The sequence below is a fragment of the Lissotriton helveticus genome, chromosome 1_1 (assembly GCF_964261635.1).
Source record: "Lissotriton helveticus chromosome 1_1, aLisHel1.1, whole genome shotgun sequence".
NCBI classification, from domain to species: Eukaryota; Metazoa; Chordata; class Amphibia; order Caudata; family Salamandridae; genus Lissotriton; species Lissotriton helveticus.
In genome coordinates, this window is record NC_136057.1 from 177,221,371 (window position 1) to 177,248,594 (window position 27,224).

Sequence of the window (27,224 nt, forward strand, 5' to 3'; positions counted from 1 at the left end):
CTTAGACGTAACTGTTATCTCAAGGAAGACTATTTCAGGGAGGCTCATATTCTGAGTGCCAAACTTAGCGCCAGAGGTTATCCACGTAGACTGATACGATCATCACTCAAAAGGGCATGGTATTGCCCTAGGGAAGTGTTGTTGGAACCTAGAATTAAAAAAACACAGAACCGGCTGGTCTGTGTTACTACCTTTTCCCCTGCCTCCAACTCAATTTCCAAGAGTATCAAGAAGCACTGGCCAGTAGCGAATGCAGGTCATCTCCAATTAGAAAAACCTATGTTCGCATTTAAGAGATCAAAAAATCTGAGAGATCATTTGGTTCGCGCAGCATTGCCCTCTCCTGACCAAATGAACACACTTGACACTCTGTGGGATCTCCCACGGTTAACTGGACATGCAAAATGCGGCAATTGTTCTATGTGTGACACCACCATCGAGGGCAAAGAATTCATTTTCAATGATGTGAAGCATGTACGCAAACAATTTTCTAACTGTAATAGTACAAATGCTATCTATGCTATTGTCTGCCCCTGTCATAAAATCTATATAGGGCAAACAAAGCAGAAAGTGCGAAGCAGAATGTGCCAACACAGGAGTCGCATTCGCTGCAGAACTCAGAATGCCCTGTTGGTTGACCACTTTACTGAATTCTCTCACACTGAACTGGATTTCCGGTGGACAATTATCTCTTTAATCAAACTACCTCCCCGAGGCGGGGACCTGCAACATCTGTTGAACAAGGAGGAACTACATTGTATTCTCAAGACCCAGAGCCTCTATAATGGACTCAACCGGATGGAGGACTGGACGTCCTTGATTTAAACTTAATACTGACTCCGTTGTACTGTAACATCCTGACCCCCTGTGTGGTCGCTGTCTGGACACTTTTGTGCTATTGTAATTTCATGATTGGTTTTTCTTGCACTATATAGTGATTTGCATATATTATTTATGTTAGATCAATTGATATGTATTTTGGTCATTTGTAAATATCTTATGTACTGTTGATTGTTATTCTATCATTACATTAATATTTTCATCAGTTTGCCACTTCACTTTTCGATCACTTCTGGTTTTAACATACACTGCCTGGTTTTTTAGTATCAATCATTATGGCTGCCCCATATTGGGTTTGTCTCTATTAGCTGGCTTCCTGTCGCTTATTTGGTGTACACAAGTTGCCCATACTATGATGGCCGCGATCTCTGGCGGCCGCTCACTATTGGCTAACCGTAGACCACCTGACTAGCCTTGGATTCATTACTTCTGGGTTGCCACGGTTCACCGCGGATCGTGGAGCACTGGCCGCGTCGCACAAGGACCCCCATCGAGGACCTGTGCCTTAAGCCCCCTTTTGGTAAGTGAGCTGGCACTTGACCCTTTTTATTCATTCTGCTCACCCTAATACAGCGGACGAGCGTTACTGATTTGATCAAATCTTCCTGTTTTAGACTCTGTCAGACGGGACATTGCCTCCCCTGGTAAGTTTTCATACCTTCGGGGCACAATTTTTTCCCCATGCATTACACTCCCTCATTTTCGTGCCTGTTCTCCCCCTTTCATAGATAATTGGTCTTCCAAGCACACACATCGCTGTGACCTATATTGTATACGTCCATACTTTGGGTAAGCTCTCCTCCCCTTGCTCATCTGGTCCGCTTTTTGACGACCACACATTGCCGCTTTTTCACCTGCCGGTTTATGTAAATATGATCACTTTTCATTTGTCTTCCGCATAAACTGATCTTGGTTCCTCTGTGTTCACTCGTGGTTATATACACCGTTATGCCTCGATCACGTATGATCCCCTCCTCGATCTTTTCACTAGCATGTGGCAACTTCTGAAATGTTTTTATTATTTAAACAAAGTTTTGAAATGCTTGACATATCATTTGGGTGCTCCAAAACCTGTTTCTTCACTGTATGCCTTAGCCGTATCACTTTTGGTCAATCCTTGACACTACACCTTGGGATGGTACCTGATGGATATAATTGTTATAACTCATATAGGTATATAAACTGACATGCCTTTTTTCCCCTCCCTCTCTTCTCTCCCATTACCCCCCCGTTTATTTCCTTTGTATGTTATATCTGTATTGGTAACATATTCCCACAGTGTGGGCTGAAGTTATTATACTGTTTCTTTAGGCAATTATTACTGTCCTGAGGATGAACCTTAGATTATGTTTGGTTCGAAACGTCGTCGACCTAACGCACTAAATGCATACTTACACAGTGAATTTCTGTATGCATATGTGTTTGTCTTGGATTGTCTGTATATGATTTACGATACTCAGATGACCCCTTTTTGCCTATAACAACCCTTGTGTTCGTGTCTCCCCAGTGTGTGAGTTGGACATCGGCTGTTGTCCCACTTGTATTACACCAAGCACTACTTTTACCTTTATATTATATGAAATTAAACTGTCCGGCTGGACATTTGGAATATAGTACTATCTAGTCTATATTTATTTTGCTTGCAAATTCCCTTGTCTAGGGACCCTTGCTAGGAAAATGCGTTCATTCAAACCCCCCACCAGTATCACATCATGTCTCAGCGGAGGTGTCCTTGGCGACCTCTTGGACCGCCGCTGCGTGCTCTTGCGCTATGGTTGCGGAGTCCGGCTTGAGATTGTTTTTGTGGGGGCGCCGCCGCCTCACCCGCTGCCTGCCGTCGCCCGTTCTGTTCTGAGAGGGCTCTGGGGAGGACCGCATGGATGGGCTCTCCTTTCCGTCGTCAGCCTCCAGGGTGATACCCAGCAGCGCACAAGTGTCCCGGAGGGATCGAAGTTGATGGAGGACCCCTTCCCATTTGAAGATGAGCCTGAAGAGGTGGCCCCAGGAGTAGGGGACCCCTTTGTCCCTCAAGAAGGTCGTAACCACCCTGAACGACCTCCTCTTCTGTAGTGTGATAGCCGACAGGTCCTGAAAGAGTGCCACCGCGTAGCCCCGGAATTGAAGAGGTTGTTTCTGCCTCGCCAGTTGAAGAATGCGTTCCTTTAGTGGGTAGTCAGGCAAGAAGGCCAGGATGTCAGGCGGTGGAGCCGAAGCCCGGCGTGCCAGGCCCACTCTGTGTGCTCGATCTATCCAGACCCCGAAGTTCTCCGTCTCCCCAGTATGCTCCGGAACAGCTCCTGCAGAAAGGCCGTCATGTCACCCCCCTCCGATTTAGATGGCACCCCCTGGACCCGTAGGTTATTGCGACGGGAGCGGTTCTCAAGGTCCTCATTGTGCGCCTGCAAGTCTGTTTGCTGGTCCTGTAGCCTAATGATCTCCTGTTGCAGGAGTTCAATCTCCCCGCTCCTATTGCGCACTGAGTCCTCCACTGCTGCCACACGTTCTCACAGGCCGTCTACCTCACGCCTGAGCTCCTTATGCTCCCCCTGCCATTTCCTGTTTAAGGGACTGGAAGTCGTCTCTAAGAGCGCTGTAGAGCATCTCCATGAAGGCCCTCGTGATGGGGATCTTCCCTTCCGGCTGTACCCTGGGGTATTCCGCCGGCTGCCTCTGCTCCGGACTCTTCGCTCCCTTGGGGGTGCCCTTGGCTAGCATGTCGTGGATCGTCCGACCTCCCTCGCCGTTCGACATGGCTTGACTTATGGCTGCTCCCGCCCTGGAGGTCCGCAAGTGCACTGGCGCGGGAGGGCCCGACGCGTGGGAGGGATGGCCAGTTGAGCCCCGCAGCGGTCTCCCGTCCGCGCAAGTCCAGGCCGGGAAGAGGCGTGCGGCTCGGCGTACAATGTCCGCCGGTCGTACACTGTCCCACTCCGTGGACTCCACCTAGTACGCCCTGTCGTCCGTGCGTGTAGCTCCTGTCCCCTGGCTCTGTCGCCTCCCGCCGCTTACTGTGCCCCGAGTCTGGTGCTGCGGGATGTCGGTGGGCTGGACCCTGCGGTTCACCAGATCTTGCTCCCCGGGGTCTCTCTCTCTCAGTCCGGCCGCAGCCAGCGTCCTTGCGGCTCCCGGATTCACTGCTCGGGTTCCCCGCCCTTGTAGGTACTATTGGGCCCTCTGCTTGCCCCGGGGTCTGCGCCCCAATTGCGTTACGTGGTCCGGGGTTGGGCAGGCCCTGCTAGGCCTAGCGCCGGGGGCTTGATTTCCGCCCCCCGATCCAGAGCCCACAACTTCACCCCGGTGCTTCTTGGAGACCCAGTGCGGCCTCGCCTCTCAGCCGACCCCGGGGTCTCTCTTCAGCCTACACTGAACCACTCAGCAGTGTGCCGCCCGGTTCTGACTCGTTGCGGCGCCTCAGGCCTGATTCTGAGATGGCTCCTCCACACCTCCCGCCGGGGGCTCGATCGACAGGCCCCCCGAGTCTGTCCCACTCCTTGCTCCTCACATCTGTGATGGCCCCCTGTTGGCAGATGCTTCGCTGCACCCAGCGTCCCCGCGGCCCTCGGATTCGCTGCTCGGGTTCCCCTCCTTTTTATGTACTATTGGGTCCTCTGCTTGCCCCGGGGTCCGCGCCCCAGGTGTGTTACGGGGTCTGGGGTCGGGCAGGCCCCACAAGGCCTCAAGCCGGGGGCTCGATTTCCGCACCCCGAATCAGTGCAACCCTCGAGGGCAGAGCCCACAACTCTACCCCGGTGCTTCTTGGAGACCCAGTGCGGCCTCGCCTCTCAGCCGCCCCTGGGGTCTCTCTTCAGTCGACACTGAACCACTCAGCCATGTGCCGCCCGGTCCGGACACATTGCGGCGCCTCAGGCCTGGTTCTGAGAGGGCCCCTCCACTCCTCCCGCCGGGGGCACGGTTGCCAGGCCCCCCGAGTCTGTCCCACTCCGTGCTCCTCACCTCTGCGATGGCCCCTTTCGGCAGATGCTTCGCTGTGCCAGTCGGTAGCGGCCCTGACCACCGGAGCGTCCGCCCGTGTAGGCCCGAGCCGGGGCCTAAATTTGCCGCATCTGGGGCCCGCTCGCCAGCACGCTTCTGTTGGGCCTGTGCTGGCGGGTCCCCGCTCCGCTCACCACTCGTTCTGTCCCGGCTCCGGTTGTGTAGCTGCCACCTATGGGGGCAATTCTCGTCCGGTCTCCAGTGAGCCCCGGTTCAGGGAGCAGTCCATCAGTGGGCCACCAGGGAGCCCGGCCGCCCTCTCGGCGTCTCTCCGGTCCGCTCCAACCTTTACTGCTGGAGCGGATCCCAGGACTTCAGGAATCATCGCTTACAAAGCAGGTGGGGGTTCAGCTAATTATAAGGGGGCACAAAGGGGGATTGGGACGAGGAGCCACTCGCTCAGACGTCCGCTCCGGCCGCTATCTTGGCCACGCCCCCGGCAATGCGAGTTTAAATGCCGGTAATCCAATACCAAACGATTTGATCCGTCAGGCTTGGTTACAGTAAAAAGAGGGTTATTCATTGGTGACACACACGTTTCAATCACTCCTTGATATTCCAATTGTTCAAGGATTTCCACAACGGAAGCCTTAGCTTCATGTCTAACGGGATATTGAGGTTGAGGCTGTGGCTGTGACCGCAAAGGTATTTCGTGGTGACGGGAAAATTTATCCCAACCACAGTGAGTACGGTACTGAGCTGGCACTAGAGCCTTAGCCCACTCTTCTGCAAAATTCAGCGCATGCTCCTTCGAGACCGTGTGCGCGAAACTAGGGAGGATTACCTCCTCCCCTCTTGGAGCTGCGAGAACAAAAGGCGAGGGCCAGTCAGCCTCCGCTAACAAAATGTCATAGGTAGTTGTCAGATTTTCCCAAAATACCCCTTTTATGGTACGTTGTATGTCACCTTCAATGAACAGGACTATTTCATAAAGTCTGTCAGGGGGAGAAACTCTAGTGTCAGCTGTTTCCACAACAACATAACGGTCAGTCGCAGTCACCTTCAGTAGTGGACGCAGCGCCTCTCGTACTATGGTGATCTCCGCCGCGCTGGCCAGCAAGGTCAGAGCCCATGTCTGATTCCGAAGCTGCATTCTCACTATCTGTGGCATATCTCGCTGTTAAAGCGGTGACTTTCTTTTTCTGAAACTGGGGTCTTTTCGGTGTAGAATCGTCCTGCTTGCCTTTACCGTCTTTCGGACGGGGCTGGTCGCGTCCTTGCTGGCCACCCCGACCTCTGCCACCTCCTCCACCACCGGTCGTTGAGGCCGATGACTCCTGAAAAGAACGAGGAGAGCGTTTATCAGAAACCTGAAATCGATCAGGTGATTTTATCGTCGCGCGATCGCGCAAGTCATAAACATGTTCTGTAGGCGCAGGCAATGGAGACGCAGGACGAGACTCCTGTGTCTGTTGTTGTTGCTTTCCCTGTTTTTGTTTTTTCAGCCAATTTAGTTTTTTGGTCTTGGGCTGTTCGTCAGCTTCTGACTTTTGCCCTTGGGGTTGTTTTTTCTCTTTTGTAGAAAAAGGCTTGAGACCCCTACTATTGCGGCCCACGGTTTTATAAGCCGCCACAATAATATGTGCTAACTGTCGGGGTTTCTCGACATCGGGAATCGCCTGCAAAGCATTGGCTACCTGAAAGTTCACTGCATCCCCCTTGACATTAGCAAGTATGAGATCGTAAACTACATCAAAGGAACCACTAAGGTGCATACCCAATTCAACAGCAGCCTCAGGTCCGTGCTCATTCTGAACATGCTTAAGGACCGTTGGCAAAACAGTCATAGACCGCGTGCTGTAACACCTTGCATAGACTGCCGCAAATGTTCTACCCCAGGTCTCACAGTCACCAATTTCTGGGGTCAAGTCTTTCGGCATGCTAATTGTCAGAATCCTGTGTTTTTCACCAGGAGTCGTGTTAGGAAATACTGCTTTCAGCTGGTCAAGCCAGAAAGGAAAATCATCCCTATCCTGGGGGCGCTTGCCCATCACAGTATTGACCATGACGGGACTGAGCTTCATACCACCCTGTCCAGCTGGAAGCGCCGCACCTCCCGGGGCCCCGCCCAGGAGATTATGGGTTATGTATTGTACTAACGACCGAATCACGCTAATTGCGACTACATGTAGTCGTCTTACCTCAACCACGGAACATGCGCCGTGTTGAGGATGGGGAGTAAATCCAGCCAAAACAGGCCAATTTGCTCCGGGAATGGACAAAGGACCTAACCTCGGAGCTGTCATAGAGTGGGGTAGGGCGCCAACAAACCAAACGCGGTGCTGCCAAGCATCAATAGGAACTTCCTGTGCCCTATATGGAGTATATTCTTGCAGCATAGCAGTGGGAGTGTATGTGTCGAACACAGTAGTATTTGCATTCGCAGCTGGGAAGGTCACTCACGAGTAAAAGATTTCGTAAGGGTAAGCTACCTCTGCACTCACCACCATAATCACGGCCATGCCTTCCACAGGAACATTATAATGCTGCAAATGATTGCGCACCGCAACGCGACTATGCTGCGGAATGTTCACTGCGGCCATAGCGACACAGAAAGAAAGAGGTACAAAGAAAACTTTGTATCACAACTGGGTAGTAATTCAAGGAAACCGTTTGTAGAAAGATTCAAGCTTGAAAAGACCTATGTAAACATAGGTAGGTTTGTCCGACACCACTGTTAACCGGAAACAATAGTGAAGGTGTTAAGGACTGAATGTTGCACTACTCAAGTGTCATGTAATAAGACCACCAACGATTGGGCGCCATGTCGCAGGGAATCCGTTCTCCTACAGAACTGTGCATAGAGACTTGGAACCTCAGTGAATTAGGGTTTGCCAAAACTCACCTTAGTACCCAAAATCCCCTACCAGACTAGCTACAGTGTCTCATTGGTTATTACTAACTCCCAATGTTTAGACAAACCAGAGCATGGACTTAGTACACCTCAGGTAACGTGGAACACATGAACACTCTTTCGTTATACAATCATTCCAATCCAGACCTAGGAGTAAATGAGGATGCGTGCACATTTGAAATGTTTATTTACTAATGCAGTGTTCTCAAACGCAGTATCTTAGCTAATACAAGCAAACATATCATAAGAAGCAAATTAATCAGCATAGTTACTAGACCATAGAATACAAAAGGTGAAAGCATGTTAAAATGCTAAAATGAATAGGGTTAAACACCACCTAATTCTCATCCTCCCTAGCTAGTATATTATATTATATCTAAGAAGGTCTCTTTGGGTTTTAGCAGGGCGGGCCCATACCTCAGATCCTAGTGGTAAGGGATCACATCATCTTCCACCAGCTCTCTGCATGCGAAGCACCATCAAGTGTGTTTGTATGCTCTGTGCAAAGCAATATAAAACGCGCCTAAAGCCAGAATTTGGCTGCAGCTGCATGTATGTTATGTCTAAGAAGGTGCGACGATCAGACCTCACAACAACCACTGTGTCGAGATATCCTTGAAGGCTTCAGCACTCACTGTACAGACACAACTCACTAAGCAAAGCTGATATCAGAGTAACAACATATTATTCTCGTGTGAATCAAAACACTCTACTAGGCTCAAAGCTAAAGCAACAGTTATGTGTCGTGTGCAGAAGCAGCAGAAAGGTAAAATGGCATTTAAACTCCTAATAAGCTCATGCTAACTTAACACAGCATATAGGCCAATCATATCTATATGACAAAAGGTGCCATAAAACATATAAATCACATTACCAGGATCGGTCCACTAGGTAGACCAGGAGCAATATAGTCGGTCTTAGCCAGCTATACACCACATCCTGAAATTAATGAAATGTCAGATGGGGCACTGCTAGCTCAACTCAAAGAGCTGATCAAAATCTATAAACAATTCGTTCAATATGTCATGCGGACTCTTACAGTCCAACCGGCAAAAATGATTCCACAACATCCCCCTCACCAGGGGAACACAAATAAAATTACACGACAGACTCTACAGTCGGTCGTTGGTAAATTACCTGCAAAACGGGAACAAATTTGATACTCGATAGCTCAAAACATTACTCAAATCGAAGCAGTATTTCCTAATACTACTGCACATGAGAAACACAGAATTTTAACAATCTGTTTACCAATAGGGATCGCACCACATCTGGAGGACTGCGACACTTGGTGTACAGTCTTTGCTGCTATTTACACTAAAACACATGGTGTTCCGTCTATGGCGGTAATACCAGATGACCTGAAACAGATTCAAAATGAATACGGGGCAGAGCCTGCTTTAAATTTAGGTATGAAACTACTGAAAGATTTCAAACAGGTCTCAACAATAATATTAGCTAATATTAAAGGTGAAGCAGCATCCGTGGTGATCCGCCAAAAATTAAGGGAATATTATGTAACTGAGCAACCTCAAGATTTAGCCAGAATAATTGAAAAATCCTATGAAGAATTAGGTAGAGACAGTCTCGGAGGGAAACCAGTGAAACCCCAACTGTCTGAAAGTCCTGAAAAGGTCTTTACTAAAAACACTCCTACTCCTTCTAAAAAGAAGTGGGAAAACACTAAACAAACTTCTAAAGAGAAGGGTTCTCATTCCAGAGGTAGGTCTCCTCAACAGGAGCCCTCTGAAAGGAGATATAAACTCAGGAATAGGGATAATTTGAGAAAACCTGATAGATATCAAGATACTGATATACGTTCCTCTCCTATCTTTCAGACTTCGTCGCAGAAATCTGAAAGAAGAGGACGGTCAGAACACAAGGAAGAACGCATGAAGTCCAAAGATGATCAACACGGTCAGAAAAGCAAGAAACCTCAATTCACCAAAAAGAAGGTAGCACTAGCAGGTCTAAAAATCAGATATGCTGAGGATCTTGAGGACACAACTCAGGAACGCAGAATGGCATCAGACAATGTTGGACAGCGCAGCAGAAGTCACCATAGCTCGCAAGAACTTGAAGGACCATTTGGAGACAGTGGACTGAAACTGCAGATACCAGGGTTACTTGTCCACATAAGTTATATGAAGTAATACTCCAGATGGAGGGAGATATAACAAGAAAAGTAAGAGCACTCTTTTGGGAGCGACTCTCTCAGGGTTATGATATTCTTCTCGCTGAACAAGACTGGCCACCAGAATTTGTCAGGGAGTGCCCACATGGTGAAGACATCATTATGCCACCTTCTCCAACCACATTCCAATTCATTTAAAATATACATATGACAGGAAATGGGCAGTAGCCCAGGCTCCAGCATTATACAAAAATCATGTAGGATGGGATGAGGATTCTCCTCACCATAAAATCCAGTAAAAAAATCAACCAACTGCACAAAGGCAGTATCCAGTTGAGCAAGAAGCTAAAAAACAGGTCAGGGAGATATTAGATCAACTTTAATACCAAGGGGTGATTGAAACATGCACCTCGTCCATGAACAATCCTGTGTTTCCTGCCTCCAAACCAGACAATACATATCGTCTAGTATTGGATTACAGACATCTAAACTGTTGTTGCAAACCTTTTGCAGTTCAAAATGCACACAGTGCAGCATTAATGAATAACATTGTGCGTAAAAAGTACAAAACCACTTAAGATAGTTCTAACGGTTTCTTCTGTCAAAACATTGCACCAGAATAGGTATTTGACCGCTTTCTCAATTATGTGAACACAGCGTCACTTCTGTCGTCTCCCTCAGGGATTCAAAAATAGTGCTGGGTTATTTTCAGCTAGAGTAACAGCCTTACTACAAGCATATAATGATGAAGCTTTATCATATGTGGATGACATCTATCCAACAGATGATTACTTGGACAGGCACTTGAACAATTCAATTTTAAGAAATCGAGCATTGCCCACCTCAACTTCCTTTTTCTGGGATATGAGTTATCAAGTGAAGGCAAAAGCCTGGCAGCCAACTTTTTAGAAAAGTGTGTGCTGCTCCAACCTCCGAAAATGCTGAAAAACTAAAAGTCGATTCTAGGTTTCCTGAATTTTGGAAGAACATACAATCTAAATTATGCAGAAAGGATTAAACCTCTCTACGAATTAATCAAACCTGATTTTAAAACAAATAATTGGACACAAAAACACACAGAAATTTTGCGTTCACTCCAAACAGATATGTTAGCAACAAAAAATATGCAAACATGCGTAAACGTACGCAACTTAATGATCTGAATCATTCCAGGACGATGCGGATTCTCGTACTTAACTTTTAACGAAGGTGAAAAAGTACCAATAGCTTACAAATCATACTTGTATACACACGCAGAAATGAAATTCACTTCTATAGAAATAATTCTGACAGCGGTTCAGACTGCTGTAGCAAAGTAGAGAGCCCTTGAACAGGGTTAGTGCATTATGGTCGTTACACTTGTACCTGCCTTAGAGGCAGTGACGAAAGCGAATATTCCAAATGCTAAAGCTTTACATCCGAGATGGATACAATGGGTTAATTCTCTTGCTGCAACAGACGTTGAATACGTGTTTGATCCATATCTGAAAACACAAAAATGTCTACAATATGAACAAGAATGTCCTTTGCCTACTGAAATTCTGCCTCTAGAGCAGTATAAATGTATAATTTATACTGACGGATCAGAACAGCCCACTATGGGGGGGTAAACAAGCTTATAGTGCTGTGTGCGTGATCGTTAAAGGTCATTGGCGAGATGGCAAATTGCGACCAAGGGTCACTAAAACTCAATCTATAGGAGATTGTACAGCTCAGCGGGCTGAACTATAAGCATTCAAGATGGCGCTTGAGAATACAGACCGCAAATTCCCCACACTCATAGTGTGTGATTCATATTATTGTGTTCAATCTTACAATGAATACTTGCAGAACTTGATTCAACACGGTTACAAAGATGCAAAAGGTGGCACAATCACGCAGAAGTTGCTTTGGGAACAAGTAGTTCGGTTACGACAAGAACTACAAAACACTCAAGTGATACATACACTGAGTCATCAACGTGATGGCGTACACATTGCAGGGAATTCATTGGCTGATGAAGCAGCAAAGGCAGCTGTACAAATGGCTTCCGTAGCTGCAATCACTTGTTCAAAAACAAAAATAGACGACGAAATAAATAAATAATGATAGCTGTCAATGCTTCATGCAAAGACAGTGGTAAAACATTACCTAAAGGGTTTCCCTGCAAAGCATTGAAATTATTCTTACATTAAGCTGCTATTCCACTAGTCGTTACTAGATGTCCCTCATCAGTCAAATGCAAAACCATTGAAACCCTTTCATCAAGCTTTTGCATTTGACTCTTGAGGGACATATAGTAACCACCAGTTGAACTGCAGCTCTTTGTAGAATTATTTTGATATTGGATACTATATATTATTCACTGCTCACTGCTAATCTCATCTCATAATGCTTTGCAGGGCCTGTGGTTGAGAATGTTTTCTTGCCAATAACTGTACTTGGGGTGGTCCTAAGTAAGCATGGGCGGATTTTGCGGATTGGCAATCCGCGAACTTGCGTATTTACGGATTCGCAATCCGCGAAGATCCGCGAACTCTAGCGGATTTGCGGATTTTTCCGTTTTTTGTGTTGGCGCGTGTTCGCGCCGATTTTGGGACAAGTTCGCAATTGCGAACTTACTTTTCGGCTTGCAACGGCCGCGACTATGTTGTTTCTACGTCTGGTTTATCATCACAGGTTCACAGCACCCTCTGTTTCACCACTGCCACCCTCTGGGACACCCATGCCACCCTCTAGTACATCCTCACAGGCACCTATTAGGTTTATTTATTACTGTAGATTATGGTGGTTGAAAAAAGCTAGCACACCTGCCCTTCTTCAACTGCCATCAATTAATTTGTGTTTCATTAATGTGTCAGTAATTTTGAAAGTTCCAGTCTGGCTGGCACCTGCTTCCTTCCTTATCTGTAATTTGCTTTTTGTTGCAGTGAAATTTTTTTTTTACAGGACCTTTATGGTGCTATTCTATGAGCCTGCTGTTTGGGTCATAGCAGGGTCATAGAATTGTTGCAAACTCTGGAGGGGCCCATCAGGAAGCACTACCTTGAATGTTACTAATGTTAAGTTTGAACTTTTGCACCTGCTCATTGCTTTCATTTTAGCTAAAATCGTTTTTTTTGCAATTTCGCGCGTTATTTGGGGCGCGAATCCCTGCGAGATCGATTTCGGAAGCCGCGAATACGTGCGAATACAAAATTGTTTTTGTTGCGACGTGTATGTTCGCGTGATCTTGCGCGTGTTCGCGAGGCGCTTCTAGCTATTCGTTTGCCAAGTTACCCTATCGGTCGTACACGGGCGCGGCCATCTTGTTGGCGTGACGTAATTCCGTTTCCGCCCGCTATGTGTAATCTCGCAAAGTGTGCTGCTCGCTAGTACAATTTCTCGCGTACTCGCAAGGAAAATCTCGCGCGAACTTACCCACGCGGTCGTGAACGGGCGCGGCCATCTTGTTTCTCATTCATTGCTATGGTTCTGGGCATGCTTTCTGTATCCTCTCTCAATCTCTGCCATCCTTTGCTTGTTTGAAGTTTTTTTGATCTAATTTTACTTATTATCTAACCCTCTATTTTTCTAGCTCTATATTTTTGTGTTTTCTGCAGCTTTTATTTACTTTTAAACTACTTTTTTAAACTCTTTTCTTTTCTTCTTCACTATTCTATTTCTTCTTTATCATTTAAGTTTATTTCTGCCCAGACCATGGTAAAGGGAGCCGGGAAGCACCCTGAGAAGGGGAAGGGTCCCGCACCCCGTGCCCGGCTCCCGTGCGGGCGTTTAAGGGGGGAGCAAGTGGTCCCGAGGGAGATCTTCAGCGCGGAGGAAGTGGCGGCACTGATCTTCCACGTCCAGCGCCGCCTCCCCAAGACGATCCTGGGAGGCGGCAAGATCGCGACCGGCTATGGCATCCGGGAGCGCCGCCAGCGGTGGGAGAAGGTGTGCCGGGCCATGTACAAGATCTCTGGGGTCCGGCGCACATATAACCAGGCCACCCACCGCTGGACCGATGTCATGGACCGGGAGCGGGACTTGCTGGACGCGCTCGGCGTAGAGGTCCCCGGGCTTGGTGAGTAGTAGTAGTAGTACATTTACTACTCTGTTTTATCCTGCTCTGTTATTTGCAAATCTTTGTTCTTTACCAAGAGCAATAATGCTGCCGATTACATTGAGGTAAATTATATTTCAAAATCTTCTATGCATTTCATTTTCAGGTGCACTGCTCTCCTTCTCAGTAGCCTTGCTTGCTACTATGCTTCTTTGTTTTGTATGTTGTGTTCAGAAGCATTTCATTGGCCTGAGAAATTATGTATGAGTGTACTGTAAAGAAAAGAACTGCGTAATGCTAGACAGTAAGGGTCATATTTTCAATTACCGGCGCATCCCTGCAAAGTAGCAGGGATGCGGCAGTAATTGTGTGCCATGCCACCACCACCCATTGGCCCAAAACGTCACAGAAGCCTTACGCATCTGTGCCGTAAAGGCAGCGCATTGCTGGAGTTGCGTGCCAACGATGGCGCAGCTCCAGCAATGCTCTGGGGTACCCTATCTCCCCAATGCTGCATCAAGCCGTACGTCGGCTTCAAGCGCGCAGGGTTTGAGTCATGCATCGTTGTCCTAAAAATGACTGATTGACATCTTGTAGATTTCCTTCAGCCACTTTTAGGATTCGTTCCTGCGCAGGTACGCCCTCCCTTGCGCCGGAACGCCCCCTGATGGCGCAGGGCTTTACAACGTGATGCATCGCCCATATGCCCATATGTGGTTTTTTTTTAAATATATACGCCGCACCAACACCATGGCGAGTCTTTTGTTCTGCCGCTGCGTCAGAAAAGGCACGCAACAATGGAGGAAAATCAGCCGCAACTTCCGCAAGGGACTTATAAATCAGCCCCAACAGACTGAAGTCCAGTGTCCTTCCTTTAGACAGTCACATGGCTATCAGAAGAAATAGTGGCGGTGGTGGCGGGTGGATTGATAGTTTGAGTATTCACTGATCTGCAAGCAGGATGGACTTTGTCTGTCACGTGTTGCGCACTACTGCCTGCAGTGCCAGGCCTAGGCAAACCTCTTTAGTAGTCTGTTTATTGAGTTACATAGGAACTTTCTAAGTCAACGTTCCGCAAATCAGGCAATACGAATAACGTAGTATACCACATGAGATAGATCCCGTGGAATAGTTGTCTATCTATTTGCTATTTTTCCAAAATATGTTGTTATTGTTCTTTTGAAATGTTTGATTTGGTTGAAAAATCTCATCCATGTTTTATGGTTTTTCTTTCTTTCATGTTGTACATCAGCTCCCCCCAAGGGCAAGAGGACACAGGAGGAGGGTGCTGAGGATGCAGGCCAGGATCGGGCAGGCGAGGGCTCCTTTGCTGGCCCCAGTAAGTTTACATTTTACTAAACAGTACCTATTTTTTCCTAGCGTTCCTCATTCGATTTTTTCTAAATCGTCTTTGATCTTCTTGTAGACTGGATATAAATTCTTATCCTGCCTCAAATATGACTCCCTGTGGTATTACTAGACTATTCTTATTAGTCTGTCTGTGTAGCTAACTAAGATTGGACATTTGGCAATGCCATTGGACTCCCATTATATTCAGCAATACCTCTATGCACTGTCTCCTTACTGACTAGATAGTGTGGCAGAGTCATTCAGCTCCCGAAGTCACCGATTATAGATCCCCAATGATCTCTAGATTATCGTACGCAGGACAAGAGAGTAGTACGGAGTCACAGCACAGTCAAGAAGTGTCAGAGGCACTCATGCTTGCAAAAATTCCAAAACCTTTAGCTCATCCACTCTAGTCTAGAGGAACAAAAACCACAGAGTCTATTTAAGTGTAAAAGCTTTATTAAAAGTAAACACATTTATTAAAATCTACTTTGTCATAAAACTATTTAACTGTAAACGGAAAAGTGGTTAGTGCTGACGATTAATTGGACACATTTCTTGTGGTCGAGCCGAACTCTCACCTAGTTTGAACTTGATCCTGGTCGTGTTCTTAGGACTCAGGAGTCAAGCTTCTGTCTGTTAGGAGAAAAAGTGGTGCGTGTTAAAAATCAAAAGCAAGCATTCATCAGTTGTGCATAAAAGTGCAGCAAGACAACAGCCTTCCCTGGAAAATGGGACATTTTTACTATGGAGTAGACAGTCACAAATTATTACATTGTATTCTGTTTTTTTAACATTTCTCCTAGACCAAATATTATATAGTAGTGAGTGGTGTATTCTAACTTTCTTAAATGTACTTTGTAGGTGTAACATCTGGTGACGGGGCCAGCGCGGAGGTGGCTGTGTTGGACTTGGACTCGGAGGCCTCTGGGGAGGAGGCGGCGTTAGAAGAGCTGGTGGCCGTTCCTGTGGGGGATCAAACGGTGGTGGCGGAAACAGGTAAGCTATATATTCCTTACTTATTGAGATTGAAGACTGCATAGTGTGCTTTCTGCACGGGTGTATTACAATTACAAATCAACCAGGTAGTAGCCTCCTCGAAATGTACTTCGACTTAGCTGTGAAGTTTTTGGTGAGAAGAATCCCAATAAGTTCTTAGACGAACGTGATGGATGGGATGAACGAAAAGCGAAAGAAGGGTGTAAGTAAGTGGGACGCGAACTTGTATGATGGCTGGCAAAGAAGAACGATATGTGTTTGCTTGGACCCAGAGGTGGCTGGGAAGGAAAGAATATGGTATGGTGCATGGCTGGGTCAATGATGAAGCAAGGATGGGTGGAAGGACAGCAGCCTGGGTGGGTGAAACAGAAACTGTATGTGTGCGTATACTTTGAATGAATGGATGCCTGGAGCATGGTATTCTCTGACTCTTACATAGCAAATGTGTATCTAGAGAGAGTAGATGGTCGCCAGGTGAAGTAAGTGTTACCTTGAAGAGCATGTACCACCGCACCCGCACGTCCGTCCCAGTGCAGGGAAGGCAAGGAAAAGATATTGTAAATGTGTCCAATACTACCATGAATAGTAGCAGTACTTTGTATTGCGTTTGCATTCACAGCATATATCTGGTTATTACGGTGGACACTCCGTACCTCTCTTAATAACTTTAGTTTACTTGTAGTACGTCATTCATGTGTGGGTGTATCACTGTGTTCACTCAATATTAAGCAAAGCACCTAAAGTCATCTCATCTGTCATTAAATACGTCCCATGTGAAGTGATAGATAATCAAATTAGTTAGCTTCTTCAGTTTCCTTTTCTAGTACTCATTTGCACTGTAGGGTGAAAGGTAAATTAATTAAGCAGTAGCCCTTGTAACAGAGTATTCTCAGTGCCACCCGTAATAGAAAAGTAATAGCTTCACCACCTGCATGTACTGGACCGGTACAGTAACGCAAGTCTGTCTCCATCATCATGGTGTGCAACTTTTTTTCTCGGGTGCAACTTCACTGTGCTGTGTCCATGTCATTCTGCCGGCTTGCATAAGATAACGTACCCATTTCCCTAAACAAGAGAGAAGAAGAAGAATAAGACTGGTGTACTGTCATAGTCGACTGTAATGGAAGTCCATAGTGGTCGTAGAATTAGTTAATTAAACTACCACTACTGTTAGAGCAAGGATGCAGAAGTGGGAGGTTACATAGATACTGTCCTCAATAGTTATGTACTGTGCTTTCAATTTGCTACTTGTACTCTGTGACCCAACTTTCGGCTCAATCACTTTGTGTTATTAATAAGGAGCATTGGTTACAGACTATGTCTTTCTTTCTTCATATAGTTGCTCCTTCCAAATCAACAACAAGGAGGGAGCAGGCTAGATTGGCCCGGCAACGGAGGCTGGAGGCCACAGTCGCCGAGTATCGGCGGCTGGTGGCCCTGGAGGAGGAGGAGGACACGCAGTCGAGCGGGGCAACATCTTCGACTGTGACCACTGCATCCTCCTCCGTGACTAAACCAGCGGGACCGAGCCGGGCTAAGAAAGCCGACCGCCACCGCCAAGCACCCGAAATACCAGCTGCCCCCCACAGGAGCTGCAAGGAACGCCAACGCCGCCTACGAGTCCGCATGTCCAACCTGGAGCAGGAGGTCCTGAGGTATAAGACCTTGGTTAAGGGCCTCCGCTCCGAGCTTGCCACCCTCCGCAAGGAGTATGATGCCCATGCCGCATCATGCACCAGCACCAGCACCCTCCAGTAGTGGAGTGTCCCTTGCCCTTTTTTTATAGACTTTTGGGGGGTGGGATTTGGGAGTTGGGATCGTTTTGGGACGTTTCAGAGACAATCGTTGGGGTTAGGGTGGGTGAGGGAGATTATTTTGTTAGGGATAAATAAATATATTTTTCAACTTTATCTGACCATACCTGTTTTTTACTGCTTTTCAGTCTGGTGGGTGGGGGGCGGGGGTGTAACAGTAACTTTGTTTTCCTGAACAGTCGTAGGACTTTAGTAGTACAACCGTCAATCTCTTGTCTACTCCGAAATAATACTCCATTATACTACCTCCCACCAAACGCTTATCTTACCTGTAATTTGTGTTAGAAATTAGGGCTAGGCCCAGGGCTGGCTCCAGGTGAAATGGGGATTAACGTTGTCATTCCTGGGCGGGTGACATTTCCTCATTGCGGTGTTACTAGTGGTGTGACACAGTGGCAGTTGCATGCCTATGGAAAAAAAGAAAACGAAACCTTGTTTGTACTCCTTACTGTAGCATTACAACGGTTACGGTACGATCGAGAAAATAGCAGGTGACAGTACACTAGAACAGTGCCATAATGTAGCCTAACAAATGGTAAAGTATTGCAAGTATAACTAGTACTTGCGTTGAATTTATTTGACATTGGCTACTACTACTAGAAGATATAGTACTGAAGCTGAGTAAGTCTAGAAGATATCCTCGTATTCCTTCACCAGCCTGTTGCAGCTATCACCTTATCCTCCCCAGCAAGTGTGTGGAATTATTGATGTCATTTTAGTCAGACATCAAGCAAAACAACACAGCCCGGGGGAAGAGGGTTAGGGTTTGTAAAATGGATGGGAATGGGGGTTTCTTTTTGGGTAGGTTTTGTTGAGAGAAGAAAAAAAAAGCAGAGCATGGACAAACAATAATTGAAGATACAGAGTTTACAGACAATCTTTGGTTACAAACTAAAGGTAAGCACATGCAGTCACACTCATAGAATAAAAGACAACAATGGATACTGTATCTGTATTGCGTATGTTGTTGGAGTTGTCCTGTTGAAATTGGTAAGTAAGTTGCATGCAGCAAACAATTCCTCTTATTGGCGGCACTCCTCCATTCCAGCTGACGCTTCGTCCATCAATGTGGTGGTGACCACTGACAGAAGAGACACCCTGTCCACTGCCTGCCTGGCGGATGTTGACTGAAACCCGGCCTGTAATTATTGAACGGAAAACAGGAAGTGCTATTACAATACCACTGATAAATAAATAAAAGGTATGTACGCTGTGTGGTTCAAAAAGTGACACTTTGATTTCCCTAATAGACAGTACAATATTTTTGAAATTGCGTGCTCTGTCTGAGTCACCTTTTTAAGGATCAATAAGTATGGCCAAAATATTATAGCGGATCTTTCCCCTCAAGGTGGGTGTACTACTGTGTTTTAGAACAAAATTTGACCTTCCCAGCAATGCTCCCACCAAGACCCTTACTAAAGCCAGTCGCAAAAATGTAGAAGAACCCAATCATATCTCCAAAAACGATGCCTAGCAGAAAAATGGTTACAAAACGTACTTTGAAAGTAACAGTAGACCCAAATACAGACCGTGGATTGTATTCAAACCACTTGCCTGCAAGCAAAAGTATCCATAGCCAGCATCGCTCCAACAGTGCTCTACAACAACAGAACCGCGTTGCAATCGAACCCCCTAAACACATGCAATCCTGCTGCTAGGGCTAACCCTAACGAACCCTAACTTACAAAAAGTGCCAAAACTGGTGTTTCCTTATGGATTTTGTCCAACTAACTTCTAGCCGGTATTAGACCTTCCCAGGAATGCCCCAGGCAAGACCCGCCAACCCACCCGCAAAAAAACACCCGACACAACACCACCAAACAGCGAAAAAGCTAAATCTCATACTTACAATGTCTCTCGGCCTTCGGTCCAAACGCGGCGCTGTGCAGCTAGGTCGTCATCATCATCAATCATCATAACTCCTGTTTTCCACCACGGATTTCCTGAAAAGCAAATGCAATCAAGATTAGACTGTCGCAGCAGTGCTTCGACAGAGACCCCGGCCGCAACCCACCCACGAACAGCAGGAAGCCCCCCAAAACGCTACATTGAGCAAGATGTCTGAAGAAATGGCAAAAAAAAGGCTGTTCCTTATGGATTTTGTCCAAAACACTTGTATCCGGTATTAGACCTTCCCAGGAATGCCCCAGGCAAGACCCGCCGGCGCCAACCCACCCGGAAAAAAACACCCGACACAACACCACCAAACAGCGAAAAAGCTAAATCTCATACTTACAATGTCTCTCGGCCTTCGGTCCAAACGCGGCGCTGTGCAGCTAGGTCGTCATCATCATCAATCATCATAACTCCTGTTTTCCACCACGGATTTCCTGAAAAGCAAATGCAATCAAGATTAGACTGTCGCAGCAGTGCTTCGACAGAGACCCCGGCCGCAACCCACCCACGAACAGCAGGAAGCCCCCCAAAACGCTACATTGAGCAAGATGTCTGAAGAAATGGCAAAAAAAAGGCTGTTCCTTATGGATTTTGTCCAAAACACTTGTATCCGGTATTAGACCTTCCCAGGAATGCCCCAGGCAAGACCCGCCGGCGCCAACCCACCCGCAAAAAAACACCCGACAACACCCCCAAACAGCGAAAAAGCTAAATCTCATACTTACAAGTTACAATATCTCTCGGCCTTCGTTCCAAATGCCGCGCTGTTCAGCTAGGTCATCATCATCAATCATCATAACTCCTGTTTTCCACCACGAATTTCCTGAAAAGCAAATGCAATCAAGATTAGACTGTCGCAGCAGTGCTTCGACAGACACCAAAAATTACACACAAACCCCCGGAACCCCGCCAAAGAGCACCTCAAAGGCAAGCAAGTCAGCAAAAACGGCAAGAAATTTCCACCTCATATTTGGTCCAAAACACTTTTGTCCATTATTAGAGCTTCACAGCAATGGGCCCAAAACCGTCAACTCACCCGCAAAGAAGTACAACACCCCCACAAGTGCTGAGTCTTTCTTCATTGTGCGTAATCCAGCACTCTGCTTGGAGGTAAATCGCAGTCTGGAGGAGGAGGATAGAGGAGCATGTTCTTCAGAACTTGTGAACCTGAGGAATGTAGACTGCGGCACCTTCAAATCAATAAGCAAACAAGTGAAGACAGTTCTGATGATGGTCTTGTTTTTGGGATTAGGTGATTAAAGTTTGAATTAAATTAACTGTGCAAAACAAAGAAAGAGAGACACAAAGCACACAGGAATAAAAGTGAATAAGGACGAAAAAGAAAGTTCTTGATTGATTGTCTCATTTTCAGGGCTCGGTGTCAGGGAATAAGAACAAGATTTCGTCATCATACTCTGCGAATTCAGGCTGGATGAGGTCAGTGGCACCGAACAGAGAAAAAATCCCCTCATCTACGTTGCTGTCCTCCTCGTCTTCATGTGGCGTGCTTTCTCGCACTTTGTAATCTGGTGGTATGAGGTGCTGATTCATCTTGATCATTGTCAGCCGCTCCACATTTTTGGGCGATAGGCGGCTCCGTTTGGGAGTTACAATGCCACCAGCAGCACTGAAAACACGTTCAGAAGACACACTTGCGAGTGGGCAAGACAAATAGTTTATAGCCAGGTTGTAGAGCTGTGGCCACAATTGTTTTTTGCCATGCCAATACTGCAATGGCTCCTCATTAAGAAAGACCACTGTTGAGTCATTCAGATAGTCCTGCACCATCGACTCAAGGTCATCAACTGTTCCTCCACTTTGCTTACTTTTTGCTGTGCCTGTGACATTTTTTCGAGAACCATACCCCATCAAACTTAGCCAATCCTCCTCCCCAGCCACTGTTAGTGTTGTCATTGTGTGTGGTGCAGATGATCCAGTTGCCGGTGTCTTTAACGGCTGAGAGGTCACTTGTGCCCCAGCCACAGGTGCAGAAGTGGATTCTTGTGACTGCGGATGGCCTGCTGATGCTGATGTACTGGCTTCTCCTTCAATAACCTGCCGTTCTTTTTCAAACCTCTTGGCTGACCAGGCTAACCAATGTTTGTACTTTTGAACATCTGCATCAGCGAAAGGAAAGAATGCGTTGTCTGCCAGCGCCTTTTTGTAGCGTGGATCCAGAATAGTAGCACAAATGTAATGCTGATCTGAGTTGATGTTTTTAAGACGTTCATCACCACGTAGGCGATGTAATAATTTCTCAGACAAAATGAAATGGTTTTTTTTTTTTCATCTTTTTCAAACTCAGAAGAAACCGCCATCAGTTGGTGCTCCAGTATGCACAACAATGGGATAGCTTTTCCCAAATTACAGTCCTCCTGGCTGACTGCACGCGTGAAGAACTCAAAAGGACGAAGCATGTCTGTCAGGCTTTTAACTATGGCCCATTGCGCCTTACTCATCCGCAGGTCCTCCTTCTGAGATGTAGCCTCTGTCAAGAAATAGTGATCGAGTACCGTATACTGCTCATGCAGACGCTCAAGCATGTAGAAGGTTGAGTTCCAACGTGTTGCCACCTCCTGGATGAGTGCTTTCACTGGCATTCCACGTTGAAGTAGCAGTCTCCGCAGATGCTTCCGGGCCTTAAAAGAATGGCTGAAATGGTTGCACATTTTGCGGCAGGTGGCCATTACCTCGAACGCTGGACTCTCTTTATCACTCAAGAATTTTTGAACTACCAGGTTGATACAGTGCGCCAAACACGGCACTCTAACATAGCCACCCTCCGACATGGCCTTAACTACATTGGCGCCATTATCCGTGGAAACATAACCAATCTTGCGTTTTAGGGGGGATAGCATTGTCAAGACCTTTTTGTTAAACTCTTGCAAAAGGTTTTCTGCTGTGTGACTTTTCTCCAAGCCAAACATGGCTAGTGTTGCATGTTTCCGAGCAGCTTTGAAAACTTGGTCCGGGTCAACACCTGCGTTTAGCTTTGCTATAACACCTGAAAAAGAGACCCAGTGTGCAGTGATGCACATGTAATCATCGCCTGGGCCACTGGTCCACATGTCTGTTGTCAGATGTATTGTGTGAACAGCACTCTTCTGCAAAGCTGCCCCAATCGCCTGCAGCACATCTTCATGTAGTGCTGGAACCGCAACTCTGGCAAAATAGAACCGGCTCGGAACCTTCCATTTAGGGCAGAGCGTTGCAACTAATTCAAGAAAACCTACCGCTTCTACAAAAGAAAAAGGTAAAAGGTCCACAGCTAGCATTTTAGCCAGCTTAGTGTTATACAGACGCGTCAGTGGGTGGTTGCGTTCATATGGCACCTCTGAAGTAAGCATTGTTCTAATGTTGCCCTGGACCAAGCATTTACGGGCTGATAATGACTTCGTTGACCCAATTTTGCTCGCTGGTGAACTTTTGTGCGTTGGTGTCTCACTCGCTCCAACACTCTTAGTGTGCCTCACATTGGGTGTGCTGCTGAGAGGGGTACTGGGTGTAAGGGAAGTGTTTGACACGTCTTCTTCCTGCTCGTCAACATCAGATGAAACATCAACGTTTCCTTGATTTTGGCCTTTCTTGATCGCAGCTAGGTGCGCAAACCATTTGACAGCGTGCTTTCTCTCAAGATGACCACTCTGGCCGCCGGTACCATAGTTGCTACCTGGCTTACCACGACTAACTGCAAGCTTACAAAGGGTACAAATGGCAAACTTTGGATTTTTGGGACAAACAGTAAAGAAGTCCCAAACTGGGGACTTGAAGTGTCTGTGGGACCTGGAGGAGGCGGCGATACTGGTGGTGGTGGTCATGAAGCTAATGCCAGATGAAGTGGAGGATCTGGATTGGCCAACTTTTGTACGTTTTCCACTTTCACCGCCACTAATTAAGGTCGAGGTTGACGCAGGTCTCTTCTTGCCAGAAAGAAATATGGAAGCGGGACGAGTTGGTGTACTACTTAACTCCAATGATTGTGGTGTTTCCACTGCCTCCTCATCGACAACATCATCATCATCATCATCACGCGCAGCAGCTATTCGGGCTAGGGTCAAAATGTCTGTTTGCTGCATGCCCGCTGGGGCTGCAGTGACCTTTATGATGACTGGGTCGTCGTTGGCAGAGTCTTCATCAGCAGCAGTATCCGCCACTTCTTGTTGAGCCTCATCACACTCCATAAGTCTGAGACTTTGGACGAGCTTCCTTTTACGCTTAAGTACCTTTGTTGGATCATGGTGTGCCTCACTCTCAGACGGCTGTGGTGCTGGTTCCCAAGTTTGATCCGTATCATCAGAAGGAGGTGTGCTTGAAGAAGATGTAGACACCACCCTTGATCTCTTCCTTGCTAGGGGTGTGGAAGACAATGAAGGATCATCAGGAGGAGTGGCTTCCTCAAATGATACCTCGCCTTGATTGTCGATTTCCTGATGTGCCCCTACTTCGGGAGGAACAACTATTGTGGGCACTTGTGACCCTCCATGCACCTCTGCTTGCGCATCTCCTTGCGCTGCCTCTCCTTCCACATGTACTTGGGCTTGTACTTGCACATGTGATTGTTGTTGCGGCTGTGGTTGTTCAACACTCGTCAGATGAGCTACAACAACCTGTGTTGATTGAGGGACATTGCTGCTGCTTTCTTGCGATGAGCCAACATCACTGGTCGATGGTGATTGAAGAACTATACTGGCTGCCTCTGCAGCACTCAAGGGCTTGGACTTAAGTTGGCGTGGTGGTGGTGGTGGCACTGAGCCCAATGGAGCGGGGGTGCTGCTGCCAGCTTGGTCCCCAGCAGATCCCGCTGCTGCTGCAGGCATACTTTTTTTTTTACTCCCAAAAAAAGGGGCGGGCGGCACACCAGTGTCCTTGGTAACTTGCTTCTTCTGCTCCTTACTGGCACCTTTCTTGCTAGAGGAGCTACGGGTTACTTTTTTTGGGGCCATCTTCTTCAGAGCAGGTCAGCAGGCAGCAGTTGCACGAGTTGCAGAGGGTTCTGTGTCCAGACGTGACGTCGCGTGACGTTATGCTGCACACACACACCGCTGCAGGACTTCTTCCTGGCACTGGTGGTTCTCTTGAGTCTTCTTGTGCACCTAAAAGCAATGGAAGACAGAGGAACATCAGTTCAGTTATACACCCCAAAAAATCGACAAAACACAGAAAAATGAGCACAATCCCATGCCATCCATGATGTTTACATTGAAGACACCCCACAGAAAGACTACGGACATGCAAGTATGCAACACTCACTACCCCTGGGCATAATGGATGAAAAGTAGGCAAAATAAGTGCAGGCACACTGCCTCTCCTCAAAATGGCCCCTTACACCCCAGGCACATGTTGCCTGTACCAGCCAGCACTCAAGATGGCCACCACCACCACCCACATGACCAGTCCACATCAACAGTACACCCCCAAAAAACAGAAAAACAGCCAGAAATCACCACAATCCAACGCCATCCATGATGTTTACATTAAAGAGAGTGAGACCACACCACAGGCACACTCAGTCCATGCACCACCACCTCTGGGCAAAAGGCCACACCAGCAGCCCCCCAAAAACGACAAAAAACAATAAAATAAGCACAATCCCAGCCCATCCATGGCCTCTATTATGTTTAAATTCAAGAAGACACCCCACAGAAAGACTAGGCCCATGCAACACTCACCACCCCTGGGCAAAGGGCCCCACCAGCAGGCCCAAAAAAACGACAAAAAACAATAAAATCAGCACAATCCCAGCCCATCCATGGCCTCAATGGTGTTTAAATTCAAGAAGACACCCCTCAAAAACACTAGGCCCATGCAACACTCACTACCCCTGGGCATAATGGATGAAAAGTAGGCAAAATAAGTGCAGGCCTCAGACACTGCCTCTCCTCAAAATGGCCCCTTACACCCCAGGCACATGTTGCCTGTACCAGCCAGCACTCAAGATGGCCACCACCACCACCCACATGACCAGTCCACATCAACAGTACACCCCCAAAAAACAGAAAAACAGCCAGAAATCACCACAATCCAATGCCATCCATGATGTTTACATTAAAGAGAGTGAGACCACACCACAGGCACACTCAGTCCATGCACCACCCACCACCCCTGGGCAAAAGGCCACACCAGCAGCCCCCCAAAAACGACAAAAAACAATAAAATAAGCACAATCCCAGCCCATCCATGGCCTCTATTATGTTTAAATTCAAGAAGACACCCCACAGAAAGACTAGGCCCATGCAACACTCACCACCCCTGGGCAAAGGGCCCCACCAGCAGGCCCAAAAAACCGACAAAAAACAATAAAATCAGCACAATCCCAGCCCATCCATGGCCTCAATGGTGTTTAAATTCAAGAAGACACCCCTCAGAAACACTAGGCCCATGCAACACTCACTACCCCTGGGCATAATGGATGAAAAGTAGGCAAAATAAGTGCAGGCCTCAGACACTGCCTCTCCTCAAAATGGCCCCTTACACCCCAGGCACATGTTGCCTGTACCAGCCAGCACTCAAGATGGCCACCACCACCACCCACATGACCAGTCCACATCAACAGTACACCCCCAAAAAACAGAAAAACAGCCAGAAATCACCACAATCCAATGCCATCCATGATGTTTACATTAAAGAGAGTGAGACCACACCACAGGCACACTCAGTCCATGCACCACCACCCCTGGGCAAAAGGCCACACCAGCAGCCCCCCAAAAACGACAAAAAACAATAAAATAAGCACAATCCCAGCCCATCCATGGCCTCTATTATGTTTAAATTCAAGAAGACACCCCACAGAAAGACTAGGCCCATGCAACACTCACCACCCCTGGGCAAAGGGCCCCACCAGCAGGCCCAAAAAACGACAAAAAACAATAAAATCAGCACAATCCCAGCCCATCCATGGCCTCAATGGTGTTTAAATTCAAGAAGACACCCCTCAGAAACACTAGGCCCATGCAACACTCACTACCCCTGGGCATAATGGATGAAAAGTAGGCAAAATAAGTGCAGGCCTCAGACACTGCCTCTCCTCAAAATGGCCCCTTACACCCCAAGCACATATTGCCTGTAGCAGCCAGCACTCAAGATGGCCACCACCACCACCCACATGACCAGTCCACATCAACAGTACACCCCCAAAAAACAGAAAAACAGCCAGAAATCACCACAATCCAACGCCATCCATGATGTTTACATTAAAGAGAGAGACCACACCACAGGCACACTCAGTCCATGCACCACCCACCACCCCTGGGCAAAAGGCCACACCAGCAGCCCCCCAAAAACGACAAAAAACAATAAAATAAGCACAATCCCAGCCCATCCATG